The 12,237-nt window shown below is 45.7% G+C and overlaps 1 protein-coding gene across 4 annotated transcripts in view; it reads left to right on the top strand.

Moving 5' to 3' along the window:
• The first annotated feature begins 218 nt into the window (after nucleotides 1–218).
• The window catches only part of LOC141176057 (uncharacterized), a 30,378-nt gene continuing 18,359 nt past the window's right edge, over nucleotides 219–12,237 (top strand). For 3 of the 4 annotated variants that reach the window (XM_073660041.1, XM_073660037.1, XM_073660039.1), the window contains exon 1: nucleotides 227–311. The gene's annotated coding sequence lies outside the window, so the exon portion shown is untranslated. Of the gene's footprint in view, nucleotides 312–12,237 lie in introns of all 4 variants that reach the window. The other variant, XM_073660040.1, reaches the window with a different exon arrangement.

Below are 12,237 nucleotides of genomic sequence, written 5' to 3'. Positions count from 1 at the left end.
CCTCGTACACGCGCGGCTCTGCTCCGTACACCTCGTACACACGTGGCTCCGCTCCGTACACCTCGTACACACGTGGCTCTGCTCCGTACACCTCGTACACACGCGGCTCTGCTACATCCACACTGTAAACCCCTCCTGACCCCACACATAAACTTCAGCTCATCCAGCACCATGACAACCAGCACAGCAGAGTCCTGCATCCACTGAGGCCCCTGATCATGTGACCCCTGACTCCTCCCCTCCTGTGACCTCATCACAGCTCCTGTGCGCACAGAGCAGCCATATATGTGGTGGCGGCTCTGCAGGTGGAGGTATGTGGAGACCCCGTTACTGGGCGCAGGGGGCATTAACCCCTTCAGCACGGAGACTCTTTTGGGGTCTTGTGTTGCCCCTTTTTAAGAATCATAAGGTTTTTCTGTTTCCTGTAATAGATACATACGACCCAACTATGGAGACAGGAAGGGAGGAAACGTATTGTTCTCAGAGTACAGGACCCCTTTACTGGCCCCACAGTGTAATGCCCCCATTATGCCTCTTATGCAGGATGTATGATGCACCCACACAGTGTAATGCCCCCATTATGCCCCTTATGCAGGATGTATGTATGATCCCCCCACACAGTGTAATGCCCCCATTATGCCCCTTATGCAATATGTAAGATGCCCCCACACAGTGTAATGCCCCCATTATGCCCCTTATGCAGGATGTATGTATGATGCCCCCCACAGTGTAATGCCCCCATTATGCCCCTTATGCAGTATGTAAGATGCCCCCACACAGTGTAATGCCCCCATTATGCCCCTTATGCAGGATGTATGATGCCCCCACAGTGTAATGCCCCCATTATGCCCCTTATGCAGGATGTATGTATGATGCCCCCCACAGTGTAATGCCCCCATTATGCCCCTTATGCAGTATGTAAGATGCCCCCACACAGTGTAATGCCCCCATTATGCCCCTTATGCAGGATGTATGTATGATCCCCCCACACAGTGTAATGCCCCCATTATGCCCCTTATGCAATATGTAAGATGCCCCCACACAGTGTAATGCCCCCATTATGCCCCTTATGCAGGATGTATGTATGATGCCCCCCACAGTGTAATGCCCCCATTATGCCCCTTATGCAGTATGTAAGATGCCCCCACACAGTGTAATGCCCCCATTATGCCCCTTATGCAGGATGTATGTATGATGCCCCCCACAGTGTAATGCCCCCATTATGCCCCTTATGCAGTATGTAAGATGCCCCCACACAGTGTAATGCCCCCATTATGCCCCTTATGCAGGATGTATGATGCCCCCACACAGTGTAATGCCCCCATTATGCCCCTTATGCAGGATGTATGTATGATGCCCCCCACAGTGTAATGCCCCCATTATGTCCCTTATGCAGGATGTATGATGCCCCCACACAGTGTAATGCCCCCATTATGCCCCTTATGCAGGATGTATGATGCCCCCACACAGTGTAATGCCCCCATTATGCCCCTTATGCAGAATGTATGATGCCCCCACACAGTGTAATGCCCCCATTATGCCCCTTATGCAGGATGTATGTATGATGCCCCCCACAGTGTAATGCCCCCATTATGTCCCTTATGCAGGATGTATGATGCCCCCACACAGTGTAATGCCCCCATTATGCCCCTTATGCAGGATGTATGATGCCCCCACACAGTGTAATGCCCCCATTATGCCCCTTATGCAGAATGTATGATGCCCCCACACAGTGTAATGCCCCTTATGCAGGATGTATGATGCCCCCACACAGTGTTATGCCCCTTATACAGTATGTATGATGCCCCCACACAGTGTAATGCCCCCATTATGCCCCTTATGCAGGATGTATGATGCCCCCCACAGTGTAATGCCCCCATTATGCCCCTTATGCAGTATGTATGATGCCCCCACACAGTGTAATGTTCCCCCAGTACCACCTGAGGTTTTACAGTTGGAATAATCCTTCTGGAATTGGTTTTCCCTTTGGCTGCTCCCCTACATCTATACTCTCGAGCATGTATACATGCATGTAGGGGAGCAGGCCTTACTAGATATCGAGGCTTTGTACAGTAATATACCGCATGAGGATGGTATCAGAGGAGTAAGACATTTCTTGAAATTGTGATCAATAGAGTGTAGCAGACTTAATGACTTCATGGAGGATCTTCTAAAATTGACTCTTACTCATAACTTCTTTCTTTTTGACAGGAAATACTTCCACCAGCTCAGGGGTACTGCGATGGGGAGCCCTTGTGCCCCGTCGTATGCTAAATTATTCCTGGACTGGTGGGAGGAATCCACAATATTCAGGGATGATCATAAGTGATGGCAGCCATATATTGGGGTATGGTATAGATATATTGACAACATTTTTATCATCTGGTCAGGGACGAGTGAACAATTTATTGAATTTGTCAGAGAACTCATCAATAGAGTCGGCCTGAGATTTACATTGGAGGTTAATTATAACCCTTTGCCTTTCCTGGATGTACTAATGAAGAAAAAACTGGATGGGACCCTAGGGACACTCATCTACCATAAACCTTCAAGCATTAATGGTCTATTTATGGTCTATGAAAGTGGGATAGCCACCACTCCCTCCTCCTAAAAAAAGGAATTCCCAAGAGCCAATTTTTATTGTTGAGAAGGAACTGTTCTAATGTCACAGATTTTAATATACAGGCAATAGACATGAAAACCAGATTCAGGGAAAAGGGTACTCCTGGTACATTTTGGATTCCTCATGATAGTTTGCAGAAAAGCGGGAGAGACAGACACTCCTCCATACCTAACCAAGACACCAAGAAAAAGATGGCATAACACGAGTAATAGGAAGTTATGACAATAAGAGTGACCACTTCTTTAATATCCTCAGAAAACACTGGGATATACTTGTGGCCGACCCAGACCTGAGGGTGCTGTGTGATCTACTCCCACAATAACTTCCAGAAAGGGTCAGTACAATTAGGGGCCGTTTAGTGAATAGTTTCTACTAAAAACCTGCACTCAAGTGGACTTGGCTGGATAGAAGAGTCTGCGGTTTCTTTAGATGTGGAGAATGTTGCACATGTAATTGCATGAGACCATGTAAATCTTTCTTGAATTTCTCCATGGGTAATACCTTTTTTAAGGGATTATTGCAACTGTAAAACTTCAGGACTTATATATGGCCACATGCACCTGCCCCCTAGATTATGTAGGCACGACTTAGAGGGAGTCTGGAAGGAGAGTGGGGGAGCATTTGGTCGATATATATGCAATGGTTGGGACACCTCATTAGCGAGACACCTGAACAGTATACATCGAGGTGAAACCGGAGACCTTCTTTTGTATCATTGAGGTGTTTAAGCCCAATTTGAGAGGTAGTGATCACAACAGATGTATCCTCAAAAAAGGAAAATGAGTGGATTTCCATACTGAATCCAATAGCCCCTAAGGGACTCAATAAGCAAAATTTCCTATGCCTGTTTTGTATGAATACAGTTCCATTCTGGATTACATTTTTGGATTTTATACTCTACCCATTGCTACTCAGTTCCCTGTGAATGGGGTTCACATATAGTTGTACTTCATCGAGATATCTGAGCTAGTGATGGGCTAGCCCTAAAATGCTCGGGTGCCCGATGATCGGGTCAAGCACATTGGAATGCTCAGGTGCCCGACCTGAGCAACGAGCCCAATGTACACTGTGCAGAATTATTAGGCAAGTTGTATTTTAGAGGATTATTTTTATTATTGATCAACAACTATGTTCTCAATCAACCGAAAAGACTCATAAATATCCAAGCTTAATATTTTTGGAAGTTGGAGTGTTTTTTTTTTTAGATTTAGCTATTTTAGGAGGATATCTGTTTATGCAGGTAACTATTAGGCTATGTGCCCACGATGTAGAAATGAAGCAGAAAATTTCTGCAGCATTTCTGCATCTCCCTGGCAGAAAAAACGCATGCAGATTGACGAGCGCTTTCCAGGCGATAGCATCACTTGGAAAGTGCTTGACAACTAGGTCACACTGTATAAATCCATGCAAATAGCATGGATTTATACAGTGTGAACCGTAAAAATTAAAACAAATAAAACTATACTCACCCCCGAAGCCCCGGCGTGGCTGCAGCGCTCGTTCCTGTCTGCTTCCTGGATGCCGGCATATCGCGAGACAGAGCGGTGAAGGACCTGCGGTCACATGACTGTGACGTCACCGCAGGTCCTTCAGCGATGCCGGCATTCAGAGAGAAGCCTTCGGAAAGGTGAGTATAAACTTTATTTGTTATTTTATTCCTTTTTCACAGGTACAATGGTACCCAGGTCTGGATGAGAGTCATCTCTCCTCCAGAACTGGGTACCATCCGCACATAGAGACGCATAGAAGCCGCTTGTACAAATGTACAGTCGCGTTTTCTATGTGTCTCAATGCAAGTCAATGGCGGGAGTTCCGCTGCGCTTCCGCAAAATTAAATGACATGCTGCGGATTTTTGTACGCAGCATAAATGCTGCGGAAAAATCCGCAGCATGTGCATAGAACATGCGGAATCCCCTTGGGGACCATGGGGTGCGGATTACCTAGCGTTTCACAAGCATTTATGCTGCGGAAATTCCGCAGCATAAACGCTTGAAAAACGCTATGTGGGCACCCAGCCTTACTGTGCAGAATTATTAGGCAACTTAATAAAAACCAAATATAATCCCATCTCACTTGTTTATTTTCACCAGGTAAACCAATATCAGTGCACAAAATTTAGAAATAAACATTTCTGACATGCAAAAACAAAAGCCAAAAAAATTAGTGATCAATATAGCAACCTTTCTTTATGATGACACTCAACAGCCTTCCTTTCATAGATTCTGTCAGTTGCTTGATCTGTTTTCGATCAACATTGCGTGCAGCAGTCACCACAGCCTCCCAGACACTGTTCCGAGAGGTGTACTGTTTTCCCTTCCTGTAGGTCTCACATTTTATGATGGACCACAGGTTCTCTATGGCGTTCAGATCAGGTGAACAAGGCAGCCATGTCATTATTTTTTCTTCTTTTAGACCTTTACTGGCCAGCCACGCTGTGGAGTAGTTGGATGCATGTGATGGAGCATTGTCCTGCATGAAAATCATGTTTTTCCTGAACGATACCGACTTCTTACTTACCACTGCTTGAAGAAGTTGTCTTCCAGAAACTGGCAGTAGGTCTGGGAGTTGAGCTTCACTCCATCCTCAACCCTAAAAGGTCCCACAAGTTCATCTTTGATGATACCAGCCCATACCAGTACCCCACCTCCACCTTGCTGGCGTCTGAGTCGGAGTGGAGCTCTCTGCCCTTTATTGATCCAGGCTCTGGCCCATCAAGAGTCACTCTCATTTCATCAGTCCATAAAACCTTTGAAAAATCAGTCTTAAGATATTTCTTGACCTATTCTTGACGTTTTATCTTATGTTTCTTGTTCAAAGGTGGTCGTTTTTCAGCCTTCCTTACCTTGGCCATGTCCCTGAGTATCGCACACCTTGTGCTTTTTGATACTCCAGTAACGTTGCAGCTCTGAAATATGGCAAAACGGGTGGCGAATGGCATCTTGGCAGCTTCACGCTTGATTTTCCTCAATTCATGGACAGTTATTTTGCGCCTTTTTTGGCAACACGCTTCTTGCGACCCTGTTGGCTATTTGCCATGAAACGCTTGATTGTTCTCTGATCACGCTTCAAAAGTTTGGAAATTTCAAGACTACTGCATCCCTCTGCAAGACATCTCACAATTTTGGACCTTTCAGAGCCCGTCAAATCTCTCTTCTGACCCATTTTGCCAACGGAAAGGAAGTTAACTAATAATTAAGCACACCTTATATAGAGTGTTGATGTCATTAGTCAACACCCCTCCTCATTACAGAGATGCTCATCACCAGATTTACTTAATTGGTAGTTGGCTCTCAAGCCTATGCAGCTTAGAGTAGGACAACATGTATAAAAAGTATCATGTGATCAAAATACTCATTTGCCTAATAATTCTGCACGCGGTGTAAGTCTATGGGAAACTCGAGCTTTTTTCCAGTGTCTCCCCAAGAGGGACTAAAAATTGCCAAAATCGATGGGAACAGTGCTCAAATGGCATGGGAAGACCCCTGGAAGCATTTCTGACACCCAGGTCACTGCTGTCAACAATGTTGTCAGAGTTATTACGCCACTTTTACGGACTCACAATAAAACATACAAAAACAAAATGGATTTTCCTGGGATTTATGTTAATGAACATCCTTTCCAGGGTAATGACTTGTATATAAGGCAAAATAAATAACCAAAAACAAAAATACTCCTCCACCTTATAGGCTATCTTTCACACGTAGTGCTTTTGAATCGTGACAAATGCTTTCACCAGGAAATGTCATTTTAACATTTTACAACCTTATCTGGCCATGTGGTGTGTGAGACATGATCAGACACATCCTGTTTCATTTATGAAGGAGGGACTCTGAAAGTCACAAAGCCTATTTTTATAGGGCCATCAGGCGACCTTTACTATTCTTAAAGGGCCAGCAATCGGCCCTCACTATTCTTAGAGAACCATTAGCCGGCTATGCTTTGTTGTTCCCATTACTAAAGAGTGGGTCTCCTATACTGTTATTGCATATGCAGTGAGTGGCAGGGCTGCCCAAAATTTGGACGCACCCCAATATCCCTTTGAAAATTTGGACGCACCCCAATACCCCTTTGAAGAGACTTAGAGGAGGGCCTCCTGAAAACAATGCTCCCATTATTAGAAAGTTGGTCTCCCATTGTGTTTGCCTATGTAGTGAATGCAAGGGTTTTCAAAAATTTGGAGGCACTCCAATGCCCCTTGGAAGAAACGTGGAGGTCAGAGGGCCTCCTGAAAACAATGTTCCCATTATTAGGAAGTGGGTCTTCCATTGTGTTTGCCTATGCAGTGAATGCAAGGGTTGACAAAAATTTGGAGGCACTTCAATGCCCCTTGGAAGAGACATGGAGGTCAGAGGACCTCCTGAAAACAATGCTCCCATTATTAGAAAGTGAGTCTTCCCTTGTGTTTGCCCATGCAGTGAATGCAAAGGTTGCCAAAAATTTGGAGGCACTCCAATGCCCCTTGGAAGAGATGTGGAGGTCAAAGGGCCTCCTGAAAACAATGATCCCATTATTAGGAAGTGGGTCTTCCATTGCGTTTGCCTATGCAGTGAATGCAAGGGTTGCCAAAAATTTGGAGGCACTCCAATGCCCTTTGGAAGAGATGTGGAGGAGGGCCTCATAAAAAAATGTTACCATTAGAAAGGAGCAGGTCTCCTATACTTGTAATGCCCATGTACTAAGTGTATGGGCTGACAAACATTTATCCCTGGGGGGTTTACATGAACATACTGTATAAAAAAATTTTTTTACGGGCATCATAAACACCCTTCAAAAAAAATTATGTGGGTGTTGCATCACGGACCACGCTCACCCTGGTAATATGTTGGTGGAGGATGAGGATAAGGAGGAGGACAAGAGCAAATAGCCCAAATCAGGAAGCGTATACCCATGTGTGGGTGTGAAGAGGTGCATAGGAATGCATCTCCCAAAAAAGACACTGGATTTGAGTTTATGTTACGCTGCTATCATTCGGTGGTGTTGAGAAGTCTGGCCCAATCCAGCCCTTGTTCATTTTTATAAGAGTCAGCCTGTCAGCATTTTCAGTTGTCAGGCGGATGCGCTTATCAGTTATAATTCCACCAGAGGCACTAAAAACCCTCTCAGATAAAATGCTACAGTGGTGGCCAAAAGTATTGGCACCCCTGCAATTCTGTCAGATAATACTCAGCTTCTTCCTGAAAATGATTGCAATCACATTCTTTGGTATTATTATCTTCATTTAATTTGTCTTCTATGAAAAAACACAAAAAGAATTGTCCTAAAGCCAAATTGGATACAATTCCACACCAAACCTAAAAAAGGGGTGGACAAAAGTATTGGCACTGTTTGAAAAATCATGTGATGCTTCTCTAATTCATGTAATTAACAGCACCTGTAACTTACCTGTGGCACCTAACAGGTGTTGGCAATAACTAAATCACACTTGCAGCCAGTTAACATGGATTAAAGTTGACTCAACCTCTGTCCTGTGTCCTTGTGTGTACCACATTGAGCATGGAGAAAAGAAAGAAGACCAAAGAACTGTCTGAGGACTTGAGAAACCAAATTGTGAGGAAGCATGAGCAATCTCAAGTCTACAAGTCCATCTCCAAAGACCTGAATGTTCCTGTGTCTTCCGTGCGCAGTGTCATCAAGAAGTTTAAAGCCCATGGCACTGTGGCTAACCTCCCTAGATGTGGACGGAAAAGAAAAATTGACGAGAAATTTCAACGCAAGATTGTGCGGATGGTGGATAAAGAACCTCGACTAACATCCAAACAAGTTCAAGCTGCCCTGCAGTCCGAGGGTACAACAGTGTCAACCCGTACTATCCGTCGGCATCTGAATGAAAAGGGACTGTATGGTAGGATACCCAGGAAGACCCCACTTCTTACCCCGAGACATAAAAAAAGCCAGGCTGGAGTTTGCCAAAACTTACCTGAGAAAGCCTAAAATGTTTTGGAAGAATTTTCTCTGGTCAGATGAGACAAAAGTAGAGCTTTTTGGCAAAAAGAATCAACATAGAGTGTACAGGAAAAAATAAGAGGCATTCAAAGAAAAGAACACGGTCCCTAACAGTCAAAAATGGCGGAGGTTCCCTGATGTTTTGTGGTTGCTTAGCTGCCTCTGGCACTGGACTGCTTGACCGTGTGCATGGCATTATGAATTCTGAAGACTACCAACATATTTTGCAGCATGTAGGGCCCAGTGTGAGAAAGCTGGGTCTCCCTCAGAGGTCATGGGTCTTCCAGCAGGACAATGACCCAAAACACACTTCCAAAAGCACTATAAAATGGTTTGAGAGAAAGCACTGGAGACTTCTAAGGTGGCCAGCAATGAGTCCAGACCTGAATCCCATAGAACACCTGTGGAGAGATCTCAAAATGGCAGTTTGGAGAAGGCACCCTTCAAATATCAGGGACCTGGAGCAGTTTGCCAAAGAAGAATGGTCTACAATTCCAGCAGAGCATTGTAAGAAACTCATTGATGGTTACCGGAAGCGGTTGTTCGCAGTTATTTTGGCTAAAGGTTGTGCAACCAAGTATTAGGCTGAGGGTGCCAATACTTTTGTCTGGCCCATTTTTGGAGTTTTGTGTGAAATGATCAATGATTTGATTTTTGCTTCATTCTCTTTTGTGTTTTTTCCTTGCAAGCAAATTAAATGAAGATAATAAGACCAAAGAATTTGTGATTGCAATCATTTTCAGGAAGAAACTGAGTATTATCTGACAGAATTGAAGGGGTGCCAATACTTTTGGCCACCACTGTAGCTCCAAGACGAAGAGAGCCATTTCATTTCACATAAGCAGCTTGGATGCCCAATAATAATAAGGCACAGAGGAATCACAGAGGACGTTGGTACGGTCGGCAAGGTACTCCCTCAGCATCTTCCCAAACTTTGCACCCCTTGTGAAAGTACCCCACGCCTCAGGGCCTGTGCGATGGGATGGGCTGAGAAAATTTTCCCAGAACTTTTACAGTGTTCCCCTGCCTCTGCTGGATTGGAGTTGTGTCTCTCTCACCTGTAGTCCTTGGTTGTCCAACGAACTGTGACCTCTGCCGTCATCGTTTTCAGATGGGAATTTTTTTAATAGTTCCGCAACAAGGGCCTTCTGGTACTGCCACATTTTTGTAGACCTGTCCGCCTCAGGAATAAGAGATATAAAGTTCTCCTTGTAGCGTGGGTCTGGAAGTGTCACCAACCAGTAATGACTGTCACACAAAATTTTGAGAACGCGAGGGTCATGGGAAAGGCAACGTAAAATAAACTCAGCCATGCGTGCCAGACTGCTAACAGGCAAGACTTCCGTGTCCTCACCAAGAGGACGACTGACCATGCTCTCCACCTCCTCCTTGTGGGGGCAACCCTGATTGACCTAAAGGCCGCAATCTTAGGCGTCGGGAGGACGTGTTCCATCCCAAGGTCCGACTGGGTCCCGGCTTCCACTATGTTAACCCAGTGTGCCGTCAGCAAGATGTACCGTTCCCTGCCCACGAGCACTTGTCCATGTGTCCCTGGTTAGGAGTACTTTCACGGTAACTGCATTATTGAGGGCACGGCTAATGTTTTGGGACACGTGCTTATGTAATGCGGGGACAGCACGCCGGGAGAAATAGTGGCGGCTGGGGACCTAGGGACGGCCACCGCCATCAGATTGCTGAATGCTTCTGTCTCCATGAGCCTAAAAGGCAACATTTCGAACGCAAACAGTCACGAAATGTGGGAATTTAGTAGAGTGGCCTGTGGGGCGTTGGCTGCGTATTTGCTCTTGCGTTTTAAGGACTGGGGTATGCACAACTGAACGCTGCACTGGTACAAGGATGTGGACATGCTTCCTGACCCTGCTACTTGAGAGTGTGCAATTACAGGTGCAGGGCAGGAGGCATCTTCGCATGCACCATGGACAGGTGCTTTGCTGCCATGTGCCTGATCATGGTGGTGGTGGTCAGGCTGGTAGTTTTGCCATCCCTGATGCTGATGCTGGCCTGGTAGGTGGTGCAAATGGCCTTTGTGTGGTTATCGGCAGAGTCTTTAAAAAACAACCAGACTCGGGAAGACCTAACAGTTGTACTGGCAACTTCCTTCGTGTTGGTGTTACGGTGAACGTTTGCCTGCCTTCTGTCTGCGGCCACCACACTACTTCTTCCTGCCTGTTGGCATGCTCTGCCTCCCTCCCCCTGTGTCCTGCTGTCCTCGCTCTTCCACTTCCGCACCCTGGTCCTCCTTTTGAATTTCTGGCAATTGTGTCTCCTCATCGTCCACCTCTTGTGACACTTGTCGCCTTCGTGTGACCGTGGCTGCTCAAATATTTGGGCATCGCTACATGTGATCTCCTCTTGCCCCTCTCAAGTGGACTGGGCAAGAGACCCGAATCTATAAATGGAAAAGTGAACAGCTCTTCGGAGTGTCCAAGTGTGGGATCTGTTGTCTCCAGGCACTCTGCATTATCTGCTATTCAACCAACCTTTTGACACTGCTCTGGGTTCAATAGTGGTGTGCTGCGGTCCCCTAGGCATTGGTACAGGAAGGACAGGCGAGAAGATATGGGTGTTTGTTGTGGCACAATTTCAGCTTGCCCACGGCCTCGGCCTCTGCATGCACCATCACCATTACGCCCAGTTCCCCGTCCCTTGCCACGGGCCTTGCCCATTTTAAATGGAGGCCAATATCTTCCACACTCACTACAAATGGCTGAATTTGGAGCGAAGTTATATGTGATCTATGTGACGGAGAAACCACAGTTTTAAATACCTGGCCTGTAGGTAACTATTTTAAACAGCAAACCGGTGTCAAACACTTCGCTGACACACTGAAACAAATTTTTAATGGAGGCCAGAAATGGTAGTATTTTCTGAAAACGTATATATGATCCGTGTGACGGAGAAAATACAGTTTTAAATAGCTGGATTTTTAGCACTGTATTATTGAAAGGACCTGGCTGTATTCTGCAGTGCCAACAAGCAAATGTCGCAGAAAAACTGTGTTCTCTGGATTGTTTTTTAAGCAAATAATGAGGATTAAGATCCAAAAAAAAAGTATTCCTGGCCCCTGAGACCTGGGCCTTTGTATAGAAATATCTAACAGCAGCAGAAGGCAGAATTGGAATGGAGCCTCTTGTGCTATATGCACTGCAGTCTGCTATATACACTGCCTGCCTGCCTATGTACACTGCCTGCCTGATATCTCTGAAGATGGATTAGTCCTCACGACTGTTTGTTGAGATGCATATGTTTGGATCTGTTCTACCTACACTACCTAATAAACAAGCGAATCTCTCCCTAGCTCAGCAGTACCTCTCCCTACTCTGCCTGATTGCGGAGTAGACTGACGAGTACAGCGGCGCCAGGTCTGATATAGACCTGATGACGCTGTGCGGCCAGCCAATCACTGTAATGCCACAACCAACATGGCTGCGGCATTACAGTGAGTGATAAGCTATCCCTGCATGTTCATTGGCTCTGTAAAGAGAGCCAAACATGCAGGGAGGGGACCCGAGCATCCGCCCGAGCATCTCGCAAGTACTCAGCGAGCTCCAAGCATCTCGAGTACTGAGATGCTCGGGCGAGTACCGAGTACTTGCGAGTATGCTCGCTCATCACTAATCTGAGCTTCTATATCAGAATTGTGTTATCA

Source organism: Phyllobates terribilis, unplaced genomic scaffold (genome assembly GCF_046119375.1).
Source record: "Phyllobates terribilis strain yellow unplaced genomic scaffold, ASM4611937v1 Scaffold_17__1_contigs__length_24005725, whole genome shotgun sequence".
In the NCBI taxonomy this organism is placed as follows: domain Eukaryota; kingdom Metazoa; phylum Chordata; class Amphibia; order Anura; family Dendrobatidae; genus Phyllobates; species Phyllobates terribilis.
The sequence above is the reverse complement of the archived record's forward strand: the minus strand, read 5'-3'. Positions and strand labels throughout refer to the sequence as shown.